Genomic DNA, 17,767 nt, shown 5'->3' with positions numbered 1-17,767 from the left:
TAAAACTCACAAACTGCTGTTCATCTGCACTTGCCACATCCTCAACTAAAGTATGCACAAAACGATTAACTAGTCATCCTCAACCAGTTTCTCTACCTGTCTTCAAGATTCCGCTACATATCAGGCTCGCTTAGAGGCGCATGAGCACTCTACAGGCGATTCTACAGGAAGATGTCCTACACGAAAGTATAGCAAAGTCTTCCAGAGCAGAAAAGCCCGAGTTTTTCTTCATCAAATTTGGATCCTGAAGAGAGATATGTAGTGCAAGGGAAGAAGATTTTGAAGCATCATCATTTATTAGATTAACTAACAGAGGTATTGGGAGAGAATGATGAACTTCAAACGCTCAAAGATGGGCTATTTGGAGATGTGTTAGGGTCCACACAGGAGGCCATCATTCTTCCACCATGGATTGTTCTTGTAGTACGGCCAAGGCCTAGTGTGTGGGATTATGTCCGTGTCAATGTTGATGAACTTGCTGTTGAACAGCTTTCTATGTCTGAATATTTAGAATTCAAGGAGCACCTTGTGGACAAAAGTGTCAAGGATAAATATGCATTGGATCTAGACCTTAAGCCCTTCAATGAATCTTTTCCTCGCCCAACACGACCATCTTCCATTGGTAGTGGAGTTCAATTTCTCAATCAACATTTGTCCTCAAGATTATTCCATGATAGGGAAAGCATGCAGCACTTGCTGGGTTTCCTTCGAGCACACAGCTACAGAGGACAGAAGTTGATGCTGAATGAGAGAATACAAAGTTTGTCCAAGCTGCACTCAGTCTTGGTAAAGGCAGAGGAACATCTTAAAAATTTCCCCAAGAATCCACCATAAACAGAGTTTGAATACAAATTACAAGAAATGGGATTGGAAAAAGGATGGGGAGACAATGCAGAACATGTCTTGAATATGATTCATTTGCTCTTGGAGACTCTATAGGCCCCTGATCCATCGACTTTAGAAAAATTTCTAGGAAGGATTCCTATGGTCTTTAATGTTGTGATTCTTTCACCTCAGGGTTATTTTGGCCAATCAAATGTTTTAGGAATGCCAGATACTGGTGGACAGGCTGTGTATATACTTGATCAAGTTCATGCATTATGTTGTTGAGAATAAAACATCAAGGATGGGAAATCAAACCTGAAATTATTGCGGTGACTCGTCTGATTCCTAAGGCCTATGGTACAACATGCAATCAACGAATTGGTGGAACACAAAATTCAAGGATACTACGGGTACCCTTTAGAAGAGAAAAAGGAGTTCTGCAGAAATAGGTTTCTCGATTTGATGTGTGGCCTTACTTGGAGAGATTTTCAGAGGATGTATTAAATGAAGTAATGACAGAGCTAAAAGGTCAACCTGACCTGATCATTAGCAATTACAGTCACATCCATACCATCCATGAACACTCATTTTTTTAGGGTTCAGACACAATCTAGTCATAGTTCAACTTTCTACACGAAGCTACACGACTTTCTACAGGAAGTTTTGTATTTCTACCAGAAACATTCTGTAGAGCATTTGGGTAGGCCAGAATCGATTATGGAGAGGGATTTGAAGCTCGAAGTATGTAGAGGAGGCATGCAACTACTCTTTTCTTCCATCCTCCACTGGTTTCATCTCCTTTCACCACCATTGCCACCATTGGATTGAATATAATTGCACAATCATACCAAAGTTGAAAATTCTCTAGGAAATGGAGTAGACAGTGGGAAGGAGAGGAGCGAAAATCATGGTTTCATGACAGAGAAGAGGCCATCACTTTAGAATCCTGGCATGACAGAGAGGCCACCAAGTATTGCAGGGAAAACTGCCTATGCAGGACGATCCTATCCACCTAAGGTGTGACAGTGCCTTAGCAACAAACAGATACAGCTACTTCGGTTTCTTCCTTTATGAAATGTGAAAGAAGGGAGATCGATAGACTTACCGTTGTCTTCCATTTGTCCCTCGATCTAGATCCTCTTCTCTTTGGGTGTTCACAGCTACTTGCCTCCTCGCTTGCTCAAGAGAACAGCTACTTGATTCCCACAAGATCACAAGAGAACAGCTACCTGTGACAAGAGAACAACTATTTGCGACAAGAGAAGAACACAACACAAAGGAAAATATTCGTATTCATAAATGATTCAGGATTAGAAGTAAATCAAATACACTAATGCAATCATACAAAATACACCAGCATATAGGAAAGAACCAAGATAGCTTTGTTGATTGATAACAAGGTTCAGGAAGAGATACAACCCATAGGGCTCCAATCCAACATCTCCTTCCCAGTAGAATGGAATTCCTTCTTCAGCTCCCTTCAAAGCATTAAGCACCCAATGTTTCCAGTCTCAAACCAACAACAATTCTTTGCAATAACAAAATTCCAGCCTCCTAGATCTCATGGAAGAGAGATCTATATATAGTTATTTTAGAGTGAGGATGAGTCAGCTTGAGATCTGACTAGTGTCCTCTCCCTCTCTCAGTTCTTGAGTCCACTTGGAGGTTCTTGCTTCCACTTGGAGATTTGGAACCTCTTACTCATCACCAGTCGAATTCCCTGAGGCAAGTGTCATTTTGGAAGCTTCCTGAGCATTGACACCTTGAGGAATGAGCCTGCCACTTGTCCAAACTCGCTCAGCGCAAGTAGCCTTTGTTGGAGTTGACATTCAATGCAGGTAGATAGTGGAGCAGTTGACATTCAGTGCAGATGCTCAGTGGAGCAGTTGACATGATCCTGAATTGACTTGTTTTTTAGTCATTTCAGGTGGAGAACTTCTGTGAATTGTTGTGGTTGGTTTGCCTTGTTCCTCTAGGGGTAGGAACAACATGTTTAAGGACTTTGGATCCCTTAGATTATGGACATTTCATTCTCAATGCTGTAAGGCACAAAAATGTCTATAACAGTTGCCCCCTAAAGTATGAGGTCGTTTATCGGGTGAAATGCTTTATCCAGGAAGGTCTGAAGTTCATCCATTTGCTCGGAGGAGACGTGTAATAAGATACAATACAATACATTATGATTCATACTGCTTTCATGATCTAGCTTAGGCGGGCATTCCCATGCTCAGCTTTATAAATTCATTTTTGTACATAGAACATATGATCGTCTGATGGTAGACTGATAATTTTGGTGAAATTATCATCCTTTGAGTAGGATGATCATCTACTGCAATGATGTACATGTCAAATGTCTTTATTTTTCCTGAATATATATCGCAGCCCGGATGGATGAAACTAGATCCGGGGTCTTCAAACTCGTTCAATCTTCACTCTAAGTACAAGTTGATCCATGTGAGAATTGTGCTGAAGTCGAACATGGAAAGACATCGCTTGATTACCGGTCAATGATGTAAACCGTTAACAAGCGCGAGAGGAATCACTGATAATGATAATGACCCTCAAGGTACTGCAGTACAATTCATGTGGTGTGAATAAAGGACTTGGCGTCGAACACCACGCAAAATCTTCTGGTCGAAGGTCATTGATGTATACCTGTCGCCGGAAGTGAGAAACTTTCCATTGAGGAATGCAAGCTTCAAAGTACTGAAGGGGTTGTTCCTAGATCAACTTCTTGGACAATGAGCTGATGTTGACAAGAAGCGATCTGTCAAAGGAGGGCTTTAATGAATCCCACATCAGTGACACGGAACGGAGCTAATGATTTTAATGGAGGTGAAAATGATCTATGACATATGATTCAGGGTGGCGGTCATGAATGGATGAAGGATAATGTATGGCAGTGGATGGGACCCGGTTGACTCTTTCTGAACGACTTCTCTTGAACATATGGTGACACTGATGCGATGGATCGGTAGCATTACCCCAAGTATGGATTGTATGGCGAGACCATGGTGATGTGACCGGTGAATGAAACAACCCAACCCGACTGTGGTACGGAGGAAAAGTGTCATGTTCAAGAGCGACCTGCTACCATCAAAGTTTTCTTGATTCTATCCCAATTTTTCCCCAGTCATTGCTGACCAGTACCTCTTTATTTTTGTCAAGCTTGAGGAGGATAACATATGCTTGTTCTATAACCTGCCCTTCGGGCAAGCCCATCGCTATGTTTTAACGAGCCTAGCGATAGTGAAACTCGTTCTCGTCTAAAGACAAGTTTGTCACTATTTAGTGATTTTAACGAGTCTAACGACAAGGATAACTCGGTCCTTTTCATTTTTAGAGAGTCTGAAAAGGTACATAAAGTTAACTCCAAAATTCCTTTTTCGTCATCTAATGCCTTAAGTCCGAAAAAGTATAAAACAATACAAAAGGGATGAGTTTTCGATAGTTTTAACGAGCCGAACAAAACAAGTGCTCGATACTTTTGTGCAATAATCCCTCAGGTCCAAAAAGATTAAAATGTAGAGGAGGGATAGCACTTCCGGTCGTTTTAACGAGCGGGGAGGCCAAAACTCGGCAATATTTTCATATTTTACGAATCAGTTGAAAAGAGCTTAAAGAAGACTCGTAATCTGAGGAACGAGTGATGAACAGGGTTAGCAACAGATTCCAGGTATAGGTTGGAATTTTCCAATCACCGCAGTGTCACAAGGATGGCTAGGTGAAATCACTCTTCGCAGCTGTTCCTCAAAATGGGTAAACAATCATATGGAGGTGAACGATCGGCCAAATGAAAAGTGGAGGTGACGGTGCAAACACGACCAAGGATTTTATGGCAGATAAAGTTACATACACAATGGTTATTTACCGGGATAGGTTCATTTTTTTAACGACCTTGAATGCACCAAAACACTGCTCGGACTTATGTTTATTTTTTAACGAGCATGAATTATGTGCCAAAACTGCTCGGATCTTGCGTTTATTTTTTAACGAGCATGAACTTTATGCTAAAACTTCTCGTTTATACCAGTCATATGATAAGAGTGTCTCATTGGAGATCGCTATTTTTTATGGAGCTTCATCTCACTAAGCTTTGCTCCTCATCCTTTCTTTATGCAAGTTCGAAAACGACTAATCCTACGAGTTTAAAGGGTTAGAGGTCCTAAAAATTTAAAAAATAAATAGCCGCCCCTTGCTTACACTCCAAAAGGTTTGCATGCCCCCAGGCATAAGATAGAATTTCAAGGTTACCTCTACTTCTTTTCCACCAAAACATTTGTTTTACCGAGAGAGGCTTACCTCTTTCAGGTTACCCAAAGATTGTCTCGTTAATCTTTCAAACAAAACACTTCCTCGGCAATGTCTACCGAAATAGACAAAGGTGGGTGAAAAATAGTTTATTCCACTCACATAACTTTGACAAAAGAATCCTATTCTAGAACAACCCCTCTTCCTCTACGGACGGGGTACGGACTAGTCATATTCTGTCGCGGAAACCTACCCTATACCCAAAGTTCTCTGTCGAAGCAGACCAGGACGCATGCCCCCTGGGTTCCAGTCATATCCTCCCGGATTACTCGCGCTCATCAGGAGGACGGACTGTGGGTTGAGACACTTCTTGCGTGAACAGACCATTTAGGGATGGTATCTGACTATTTGCGATGCGTGATCCACGAAATGAAAGTTGGTCCACGAGCTTGACCATTCTTCCTTCATGCGGAAAACACATTACTCTAAAGAGTGATGAGACGATGGCTCCCATGCAATATATATAGTCTCGTCCAAGGAGTAGGTTATAATCCAAGGGTCCTTGAATGACCATCACGTTCATTTGAACGGTCTTCCCTTTCAATGTTATTTGCACATTGGGGAGGATCCCTAAAGGTCGACTGGTTCCCTTATCAAAGCCTGATAGATTTCCCATTTCAGGCAAAAGCGCAGGTGAACCAAGCGCTTTCCAAGCAATAGAGGAAAGGGTACTCACAGATTCCCCTTCATCAATAACTGTACCAGCCATTACCATTCTGTATATTTGGACAATAATTCTGAATGGTATGCTAGCTAGCAAGCGGGGTCTGCCTAGCTGGTTCCAGTCAAAGGACACAACCAGGTTGCTTGGTGGTGGGACCGAGTAGACGACCGGATATCGCTCTGATGAACTCCCTTCCTGCGATAAAGGAATGGTGGCATTGCCCCCTTGATCATCAGATTCAGTGCTGATGAAGAGAATTTGGACGGTGTCGTCTTTATTCTCCTCTATGATGGTGTCATTCGAAGATAGAGCCTCTGAAGACAAAACCGGGTCAACTGTCGTTTCAACCTTTAGACTTTCGTCAGGTATGGATTCAGACGGTTCATCTTCAATGACAGGTGCTTCGGCTGACCACCTGGGCGGGTCAACCGGATTCTCAACTAGCGAGGGACTTGGCAGGAGTCTTTGATATCCAGGAGGAAGATGCGCTCGTAAAATCGGGCGATCTTCCAGATCTTTTTTTGCCTCGTCTAAGAAGGGACAACGGTGGATGGCGTGATCGCCTTCACACAGTCTGTAGGGAAATTTAGCTTTCCCGCTCTGTCCTGGGGCTTCACTCCCACTAGTTGACAGTGAAGAGTCGACATGGCTATCAGAGGTCGATGCTACCGAATTGTGCAAACGGGGGGACCAGTCTCTTAGTATCCGGGGGATACACGAACAATCTCTATGGAAGTGGTCTCCCCTGGTTAGATGACACTTGTTTGCCCCCAGTCGCCTTAGGCTCCTTCCTCTTCTTTTCTTTCTTCTTCTTCTCCTTCTTCTCCTTAGGAATCCGATTTTTTGATTTACCAGTTCCGTCAAGTGAAGACGAAGGAGGAGAGGAAGATGAAGTGGAAGGTTGGTGGGCAACTCTTGTCTGATCTAACTGTTGACTCGACTGTTCAGGAACGGTGGTATTCTGAACGACATTGGTTGAAAAGAGCCAGACTGGTAGGCCAATTGTCAGTCCTGGAAGCGACAATGTGGCCATGTCGGGTGCACCAACATCTCCCCAAGAGGAGAAGGGACTAGGATTTCCACCAAGGGGAATTCCTTGGTTGGTGTGCTCCATCTTTTCAACCTAAAGATCAATGCGGGAATAAGGGGTGATTGTTCCGTTTAAAATAAATTGTTAACGACGCTTTAGACACAACTTGCTTTTTCACTTTTAAAGAGTCGAGAAAAAGCTAAAGTTGACTCTAGTCTCCTTCGATTTTTTAATGAGCCCGAAGTGACAAATGCTCGGATGGACTCTTTCTGTTATAGAGTCTGAAAAAGGCCAAAAGAAACTGCTCTGGAGATCTAGGCAGAGGGTGTGCCAAACTTTTCACAAAACCGCAGAATACTTTTTAAGGTACGGGCGGTCGATCTTCGTGAATGCTGTGTTCACTGCATTGCGATCAGTAGGGCGGCCGACACGGCTTCCTAAGGATAAAGGATATATGCCTATAGGGGTCTCCCAATATATACGCGACGGTACGTGGGAGCACAATCCGTACTAGCGCTATCGTCCCTCAGGAGGAATCACCCACCTTCCACGAGATCGACAGTCACTAGGCTTAATGACGTCGGAACACGTCCCTAGCCTAGACCTCTATGTTTTGCGTTATGTTGCAAAGCGTTGTTAGGTTCATTCAGTTTATTTAAAGTCAATCTTTTTAGAAGTTTTCCTTTCAGGATCACCACGAGATGTATGGTACAATTCCTAAATGCAGTCTAAGATGATAAGCAAGCTTTATAATCTTTTCAACTTTGAAAATCCTACCTACTAAGGGAAAATAAATATTCTATCTTTTCTCAAAGAGCACTCAGCACACTCTAATGCACTCTTTCCTAAATCAATCATGCAAACTTATCAAAATGCAAATGCACAATGCAGGTGTTTGTTTTCCGCTTTCTTAGTATATATGCCTACAAAGAAAGCTTTTTGTACAACTTTTAATTTGCTTTTAAATGACAAGATATAAACAAGTTTACTTTTTCGAAATCAACAAGGGTAGAAGAGATTACAATCACTTTGCGATTTTTGAAAGGAATACTTGCTTCGACACTTAAAAGAGACAAACTCAAACCAATAAGCAAAAGCAAATGTATAATCAGCTGCAAACAACCAATGAACTCTCTCCTAAGATCACAATCAATCAGATCTGAATCAAGGGCTACAGGATGATTATTTCACTCATGCAAAGGAAAACTGTAAATGACGCCACAAACACATAAAAACACTTACAGTCTTTTTGTACAAAAGGAGGCAGAATTCAAGCAAATAAAAGGGGTTATCAGACTGGTACCTATGTTGGTTAAAGGCTGCAAAAACAGAGATCAAAACAGGGCAAAAGACAGCAGAGAACCCCAGCTGCACAAGGCCACACTTGTTCAGCGCAAGCTCAACACTGTGAGTTTGAAATTCAGCGCAGGTAGCCTTCACGGGACCTGCGTTGAAATGTAGACTGCCTTCACAGTGTCTGCGCTGAAGGAGAAACTCTCGTTTCTCTTGGGTTCCGGGTCATAAAATGCTCAAAAATCAACTGTTTCAGGCCAAATCAGAAACACAAGCAAGGTATAAACAAAGGGATGCTTTGAGAGGGTACTAAAGACTATCACAAAGGATCATCAAGTCATTTGTGAGTCCATTGTTCAGATCATAGACAAAAACCCAGTGAAGGATCAAGGAAGCAACAGTCTACTTTGCAAAACTAGTTCGATTGTTGCTGTTGAGTCTATGAAGCAAACAATGATGTAAACACAAATAAAATGACTAAAACAAGCTTCCCCAGCGGAGTCGCCAATTTGTTGCGGGGAAAAATGCCTATGCAGGACGATCCTATCCACCTAAGGTCTGACAGTGCCTTAGCAACAAACAGATACAGCTACTTCGGTTTCTTCCTTTATGAAATGTGAAAGAGGGGAGATCGATAGACTTACCATTGTCTTCCGTTTGTCCCTCGATCTAGATCCTCTTCTCTTTGGGTGTTCACAACTACTTGCCTCCTCGCTTGCTCAAGAGAGAAGCTACTTGATTCCCACGAGATCACAAGAGAACAACTACCTGTGACGAGAGAAAAACTACTTGCGACAAGAGAAGAACACAACACAAAGGCAAATATTCATATTCATAAATGATTCAGGATTAGAAGTAAATCAAATACACTAATGCAATCATACAAAATACACCAGCATATAGGAAAGAGCCAAGATAGCTTTATTGATTGATAACAAGGTTCAGGAAGAGATACAACCCATAGGGCTCCAATCCAGCATCTCCTTCCCAGCAAAATGGAATTCCTTCTTCAACTCCCTTCTAAGCATTAAGCACCCAATGTTTCCAGTCTCAAACCAACAGCAATTCTTTGCAACAACAAAATTCCAGCCTCCTAGATCTCATGGAAGAGAGATCTATATATAGTTATTTTGGAAAGAGGATGAGTCAGCTTGAGATCTGACTAGTGTCCTCTCCCTCTCTCAGTTCTTGAGTCCACTTGGAGGTTCTTGCTTCCACTTGGAGATTTGGAACCTCTTACTCATCACCAGTCGAATTCCCTGAGGCAAGTGTCATTTTGGAAGCTTCCTGAGCATTGACACCTTGAGGAATGAGCCTGCCACTTGTCCAAACTCGCTCAGCGCAGGTAGCCTTTGTTGGAGTTGACATTCAACGCAGGTAGACAGTGGAGTAGTTGACATTCAGCGCAGATGCTCAGTGGAGCAGTTGACATGATCCTAAATTGACTTGTTTTTGAGTGGTTTCAGGTGGAGAACTTCTGTGAATTGCTGTGGTTGGTTTGCCTTGTTCCTCTAGGGGTAGGAACAACATGTTTAGGGACTCTCGATCCCTTAGATTATGGACATTTCATGCTCAATGCTGTAAGGCACAAAAATTCCTATAACACCAAGGCCATCAAAGATGAGGAGATATATTGGTTGCTCAGAGGATAAGCAACACTTTCAGTGGGGGGGTGATGATGAGCCCCAAAAATGGATAACTATATGGGCTCATTCAACCTCCTAATTTGACTTAATCCACAATTCTCATTAGTTTATTGCATTTTTTTGATTATATTTATGCTAATAGAGTGAATTGGGTTAGTCATTATGCCAACAAGTGTAATGTGTGCTTTGTGTAGTCTTTTTGGTCAATTTGGAGACAAAATCAAGGGTTGAAATGAGCACTTGGCAGCCAAATTTGTGGAGAGGATTTTAGGAAGGTGTTCCCTTCATTTATGGGCCCTTACCTCGAATTCCCACCATCATCTCGGAGTTCAAGGGCCACCAAATACATTATCACAAGGGCAGCCAAGCAAGTCAAGTAGGACTGCTGTTAACTACAAGTTTTGGGCAGCCGAGTCCCTAAAGTTTAGGAGGACTCTTGTGGTCCTCAATTTGTATAAATAAGAAGGCTTAGGGCCTCATTTTGGTTAGCCAATAGTTAGTCACTTTATAGTCGTTTTGTCTTCATTTTGTAGTCATTTTTGTAGTTCGATTTTTAGGCAGTAGATTAGCTTTGCTTTCAGCACATTTTCAAGTTCTCCTTGTGGACAGTTTCTAGAATGTAACATTTCTTTCTCAATAAAGATGAATCCAACTTTGCACCAGCTCTAAATCTCTCTTATGAGGCTGTAGCTCTTGGGGTTGGGCCCATCTCAAGTGCCCAATACCTCCTTTGTTTACTTTCATGTGTCTTTGCTGCATTCTTAGAATAAAATCTGCTATTTAGATTTAAATCTTGTTTTGTCATTTAGGTTGTTTTTTATGAGTAAAATAACTTTTCATGCTCAGATTCAGTTGATAGTTTGTTAACAGAAAAAGCTTCAAGAAAAGGGACAACAAAAATCTGTGGTTTCACCTCTCCCTCGGTGGGATCAGGAGTTGTGACTAGGATGACTTTGCTGCCCATAAAAACACTGATTTTGCTTTGCCATGCAATCACTAGTGTTTGATCTACATGTGTAGAAGTTTGCTACAAGTTCAGAGTTTTGTTTGCTTAGTTGCATGAGTTAAAATACATGGTTTCATTGCAAGTCACACTTCTGTTCATTCTCTTTACTGACAGCTAGCAAATTAGGTCAACGAAACTAGGTCTTTGAATTTACAAGTCTTTGTTGGTTCAGATTGGAAAAATGACTTGCAAAGCACCTGTACCACTCCTTCATTTGCCTATTCTCCATCAGAACCATCGACTCCACCCTCTACTTAGAATCCTTACCTCACATTTGCCACATTTGCTCACATAACCCTAGTTTTTGTACATCATTGTGTAAGCCTTCTTTGAGCCAAATAAGCTATCTACACCTTCTCACCACTCCATCCACCAGTCCCTAGGCTACTTCAGACCACTATCCTACTCCCATATCCATTCATGCATCTTCCCTCACTCACCCATCCTCCAAAATCCAATTTTAAAACATCCTGTAGAAATATATGAACATCCTGTAGAAATTCCTGAAACATCCTGTAGAACCCCTGCAGACTTCCTGTAGAAGCTCACGAATGAGGTTTCTTGATAGCCAAACTCTGTGAAACTCTCTGGAAGGGTGTTAGGGACCCCTTAGGCCCGCTCTGAACCTTCCCATCCTCTTCCAAGCATTTCCTCTCGCCAATCCACCTCTGCACAGTTACAAACATTTAAAAGCACATGCATGATAATTCTAATAACTTATTCAAAAATACAAAAATATGTTTTCTTCAGATAGTGATAACTTAGACACATGCATTTTACCTTCCTAGAAGTCAATGGCATCTCTTTCAGTAGCTTGCATCCTCCTTTTCACATCAGTAGGGATAGCTGATAAAATTAGGGTTTGCTAGGGATTGAATTTCCTTTCCGCTTTCTAGTTTCTTTCTGCAAGTAAATTAACCCCTTTGAGTTAGCCTAAATTCATCAGTTAAAAAGCTTCTTCTAAGAGATCATAGAAGTTGGCTTAAGCTCCTAGCGGACTTGTGCCAATTGACCAAGTGACAGTTGCGGCAAGAGCTAGTACTTGTGCATACAACATCGTCGCTTCCAAGTTTGTTACGAACTACCGGGTTGATAAAATTAAAGAAGGGAGTTCCAAGAGTTGTAGCATTATTGCTACAATACTGGGGCCCACCAGTTATGTCATGTTGATACTTGTATAAGAAAACTTTTGATTCTCTGTAAAAAAAATGATCAACATCTTAGTTTATGACATTCAGTTCCTTTCACAAGTGTTCATTCTGACTCAAAAGATATTTTGTGTTGTCACATGTTATTGTAACAACGACCATATTTGCTGCAATGAATGATTGAGAATTTATCTTGGTGTTGGATGTTATTATTGTTAGGTCATTTGTATTTTAAAGGATAATAGTTGCTAAGGACCTTTTGGATGAAATTGTTAGAAATAGAGCATTGTCAAATCGAAATGGCAGCGAGATGGCTTGGAACTTGCGCAATAGAAAACAAGGAAGCCTGCCTAAGAACTAGGTGATTCAAACTTATGTAGGAACATAGAAAAACAAATATATAAACATAAACACATAGATGTAGTAGAAATAAATCTTCATTTCATTAATATCAAAGAACTGAAATATGCTTACATACAGAATGGAAATATAATAGCTCAGACGATGGTAGCTTATCTTTGATAAGAGGTGTTTCAGCTACATGCCTCTGAACTATGTTACAGTGAGGCTAGTCTTATTTATTATTCAGAAACAATGGACATCCGTAAACATCCAAAAAATTAACCCTAGGAGATGAAGCAGCAAAACTATGTGCCCCATTAGGTAAAATTGGTATAAAAAGTTCTAAGCGATGTAACTTTGGCATATGATCTCCATTTGATAGGCATAATACGTCATTAGAAATATCTATCTAACGAATTTCAGAACCTGAAAGTATGCCAAATATACTAAATTTTGCTACAATTAAGGAAGTTGAAGTTTTGCTATAATTAAGGAATCTTTAAGAAATAATGGTTTGGATCCAAGTGGAATAGGTAGGTGGCCACCATATCCATGTGGACAAGTCCTCCGCCATTAGAAAAAAATCATCCCCATTGCTTTGAGTGCCTACATGAGATGAGGAAACTGATGGGGAACTTGGTCCCTCGTGAGAATTGTGGGATGCTAAACTCGAAAGAATTTTCTCCTACAACATTGGTGTTGGTGCACGTCCCATATCAAAGTGGGAAACGCTTGGAATTGGGCCCATCGAGGCACTCCTTATGAAAATGTAACCAAACATTGTCAACCATGTTGAAGTTGTGTGGAACATGATGTCTATCATGACGCTGCTTGTACTTAACATTAGCTGTATCCAATATTTCATGGAACTTCTTAAGGATGTGTCAAATGTGCTCATTGAATTTTTTAGCCCTATCAACTTCGGATTTAGCATGAGTTGAATCTACGTGACTAGCTATAAATGGTATGACTACATCAATGGGACATAATGAATGGAACCCTAACCCCACCTGAAACGGGTTGTCGCTTGTTGAGATACAAAGAGCTCTATTGTAGCGTGATGTACATAGGAGAGGCTTTCATCCCATGTTCGAGGATGCTTGAAGTTATACATTCACGGAATCTGCATGATTGTCCTATTAGAAACATTTTTCTGGCCATAATATTGGGTGTGGAACGTCGTAGGCTTAGTGAGATTAGTATCCATCACTCACTAGAGAATTTCCCAAAATGTACTCAGAAACCATTGTCTAGATTTGACATAATAAACTGTGGGATCCTAAAACTTGGCAAGGCTCAATATGTATTGTATTAATGTGTTAATGTTGAATTGATTCTAGTGGATGATTTCCTAAGAGAGGACATTTTGGAAGTTTATTATTATCCAAGAGGAAGGGTTTTCTAGATGGTTAGATTCCATAACCAAGGCCAGATGCCAAAACAATGATTCATCACTCCTGGACTGTTGGAGGGAAGTGTGAGAGTGGACCAAGTGTGGACGTTGATTCGACATTTATGGTATATTGGAGGACAACATGGTAATGCCAAAGTTGGAGCCCAGTGTGCACCATCTTCATGGAATTGGTTGTTCTCTAGAGTGGCATTTGTTGAGCTCATCAGCGTGATAAACAAGGAGCAATTTCTGTAGCCCTTAATTTCTATGTGATAAGGACATCTACAACATATGATGGATAGTCATCCAAGCCCATGTTCATTGTGGGAGATGAGCATCTTGTAGTTGTAGGTGGCAACCCTCCATGCCCTACGTTAGTCTTCATTAGAGCAGCACGGGAAAACAATAGTTGGCTCAAGTCCCTAAGGGGTCGAGGAGTAGTAGTGGGTAGATTGAGAGTTGTTCAGAAGTGGATCTGTGAACAAATCAACATGAATCTTGATGTGTTTTTCCCTTGATGAAGTAAGGCACAACTAGTCAGGAGATTGTATAGTCGAGGTTTAGTGCCAAGATGGACTTGCATCATTCATAGAGGCAATGTTGCATATTGAAAGTTGAAGGATTGGGAACGTACCTAGTAAGACTGAAACAAGCTGAGAGAGCATGGTACATCACGCATATGGTGAGTTTTATCGTGTATCGGAAGATTATTTGTCAGTGGACTATCACCAGGCCGTAGTTTTGTGTCTTTTATTAGTGGATGTATGAGGGTCTTTATCCTTGGTATAGTACCCCTAGAATGTTGTTATATATGTTGATTAATCTAATGAAGTTGGGTTGAAAATTGTATAAACACTTGTCTATATTTTGTGCACTAGTAGATATACTATTCTTTATATTCCACTATGAAAATTAGCTTTAATGTGATTCTTGGTTTGGTATCGTCAAATATTCTAAGATTCTATTCTAGACCCAAGATCCTGGAAAATAACATGGTTTGAGAGTGTATCTAATCTTCCTTCAGGGACAGTGAACCATAGTGTGAACAATAAAGAAACTTAGAGGGAGTTGTGGGAGTCTAGATCGTTGAGCAGAGGGTTCATTTCAAGACATGGAGATGTGGTCTTAACTAGCTTCATAGTGAGATCGATTCATAGTTATGGTGGATTGGTGGTGAGCCTAGTGACCAATAGTTTGTTGGAGGGAAGATTGTTTATCATCAACTTCCATTAATTTTCCATAGATGGTAGGGACACCTCAAGGGTTTCTTTAGCTTGGATGATACAGGTTGATCGAGGTGCCTTGATGTGCTGTAATACATATTGGAAATCTATATTATTCATTGGATCATGATGTTGCATATTTGAGATTGCGGGGATTTACACGTGTGGTATTTTATCCATGGGGATGAGTGCTTGTAGGACTAAGCTAGTGGAGATCATGTAGGCTCACAGGTAGTCTAGCCTCAAGGGGAACATCCCTCTGGATGTTTGGGATATTCAAGTTCACATGTGATGAAGCATAGGAACTACCAAAATTGTCGGGTCCATTCTACATTGTATGACACATGGGTCGATGCCAGATGGGCTAGTATCATCGGTATTGATGTAAACTTCCTAGTGTTGGAAGTACCTCCCTAGTCTGGGAGCTACTCCAAACCCTAGGCTTGTGGATTGTGGAGTAGTTGGCACACAAGTGTGGCTTGTGGGAATGGAACCCAAGCTTCTTGTTGTAAATCAATGAGTGTTTTTGGACGTGATGATTTGAGGTGGGAAAGGATCGCAAGAGAAACTAGGGACATTGAACATCACTAAAATCCAATGTCTAGAACTTGAGCTATGAATTTTTGAAGTTAATTTATGGGTTTGTTCAAGTTCGGTTAGGCGTTTAGGGACCTTGTGACAAGTTGTCAATCCCACATATGTGATTCGATGAGATCTTATATTGTGTATAAATATAAGGTGGGAGAGAGTCATAAAAAAAAATTAGAAGCATATTTCATATTCCACATATAAAGAAAGGCAACTCAAACTTCGGTAGCATAAGTGCAGAAAGACAATAGTGAAGGAATGTGTGAATTCAAGAATGTGAGTGCACAAACACGTGAGTCCATAAATCTGAGTGAAGTAACATGTGACTAAATTAAATTGCGAGTGGAGGAACACGTGAGTGTAGGAACATGCGAGTGTAAGAATGTGGGTGTAATAATGTGCAAGTGTAGGAACGTACAAGTGTAGGGACAGAAGTACAAGAATGAATAAGTGAAGGAAAGTGTGTGTTTAGGAACATGCCAGTGCAGGAATACAGTTGAAGGAACATGGGAATACAAGCAGCACGAGTAAGGGATGAGCATGTAACACACTACACAAGGGTGATGCTGAAGTTTATCAACGCTCTATATGTGTTGTATTGATGTGTTAAGGATTAATTGAAGCTAGTGGATGATGTCGTAGTTGAGGAAAATTTGGATATTTATTAGAACCTAAGAGGAAGGGTTTCCTAAGTGGTTGGATGCTCTAACCAGGAGTAGTTTCTACAACAAGTATTGGTCACTCGTGGACTAACGGAGGGAAGCATGGTAGAGGACCAAGTGTGGATGAAGATTGGGTAATTTTGGCCTGCTAGAGAACAGCGTGATAATGCCCAAGTTGGAGCTCGATGTGCACCATCCTTTTGGACTTATGTGGTTGCTAGAGTGGAAGTTGTTGAGCTCATCGTTTTGATCAACTAGGAGTTTTTTATTCAACCCTTCTCTTATGTTTGGAGAAGTGCATCTACAACTAATGATGGGCACTCCTCCTAGCACGTATTCATTGTGGGAGATGGACATCTTACATAGGTAGGTGGAAGTCATCCATGCACTATGTTAGTCTTCATTGGTACAACATAGGAAGACTATAGTGGGTTCAATTACCTAAGTAACTAAGGAGAAGCAGTGGGTAGGTTGAGACTTGTTCACATATGGAGTTGTGAATAACTTGAGAGGAGTATGGATGTGTTGTACCCTTGAAGGACATAGGCATAACAAGTGGCAAGATTCTTGGTTTGGTAGCATCAGAGATTCTAATATTCTATCCTAGACCCAAGATCATGGAAAAACAAGAGGGTCATCATCAAAAAATATTTCATATATCACCATTCCAAAAGAGTTGTACATAACACCATACAACATTGCAAGTACCTCCAAATACGTTTTTGTACCACATATGATATTATGTATTTTGAATTAGAAAATTAGAGTAACAATGTCTTCAAATATAGGCAATCCAAATTGTGCATCAAAATTTAAAAAAAATATCGAAACAATCTTCATTTCTCAATATTTGTTATGGACATAATTAGTGTCCCCCTATCTTAAACATCAATGAATACAATAATTTCAACATCATTTCCCCAAAATAATGAACAAAAAAAATTCATAATTAATCACCTTGCCTATTGGATCAGGAGGGGGAAGCTTTCAAAATGTTTTCTAATGAGAGTAATATAAAATGGCTTGAATCCATGGTCTCCATTCATTTATTAGGATGAAAGATAATAAAATTTGAAATAGATAAGGTCTATTTACTATATTGAAATATTTTGAGAGATCTGATTTGATGATTCTACCTAGCATACTGGTGCTTATTACGTGCATCACTTTGTGTTCCATGAGAATTCCATCTAGGAGTTTTCTTCCTTCGACATAACCATATTTTTACTAGGAAATGACATGAGGTAGTATTAATGTTTGTTTATTTGTGATTACATTGGATATTAATTTGTATGATAAACGACAAAGAGATGTAAGTCTAAAAACATTGGGTTTGTTGACATCTTGCCTCATAAGAAATAATTTGATAAAGGTAGCAATGAGAAAAGGGATAAGAGAGAGGAATGATCATTATTCATACACATCCTCGAGTAGATCACTTCCAATTATATGTTATCATCCTTGCTCTAAGGTAGTTGTAGACCCACCAAACCCTACAAATTTATTTTTTGGTATCGAAGTATTGAGCTTCTAGCTCCTCATATGATATACTTGTAAGGAGTGCTTAATATTTCTCCGTCATGACCAATTTCAATATATGCCAATTGATACTCCATATTTCTCTTCGTTGCTAGGC

Source organism: Pinus tabuliformis, chromosome 4_2 (genome assembly GCF_031772625.1).
Source record: "Pinus tabuliformis cultivar Carrire ecotype Pingquan chromosome 4_2, CPIR1, whole genome shotgun sequence".
Lineage (NCBI taxonomy): Eukaryota > Viridiplantae > Streptophyta > Pinopsida > Pinales > Pinaceae > Pinus > Pinus tabuliformis.
This window is presented reverse-complemented; position numbering follows the sequence as displayed.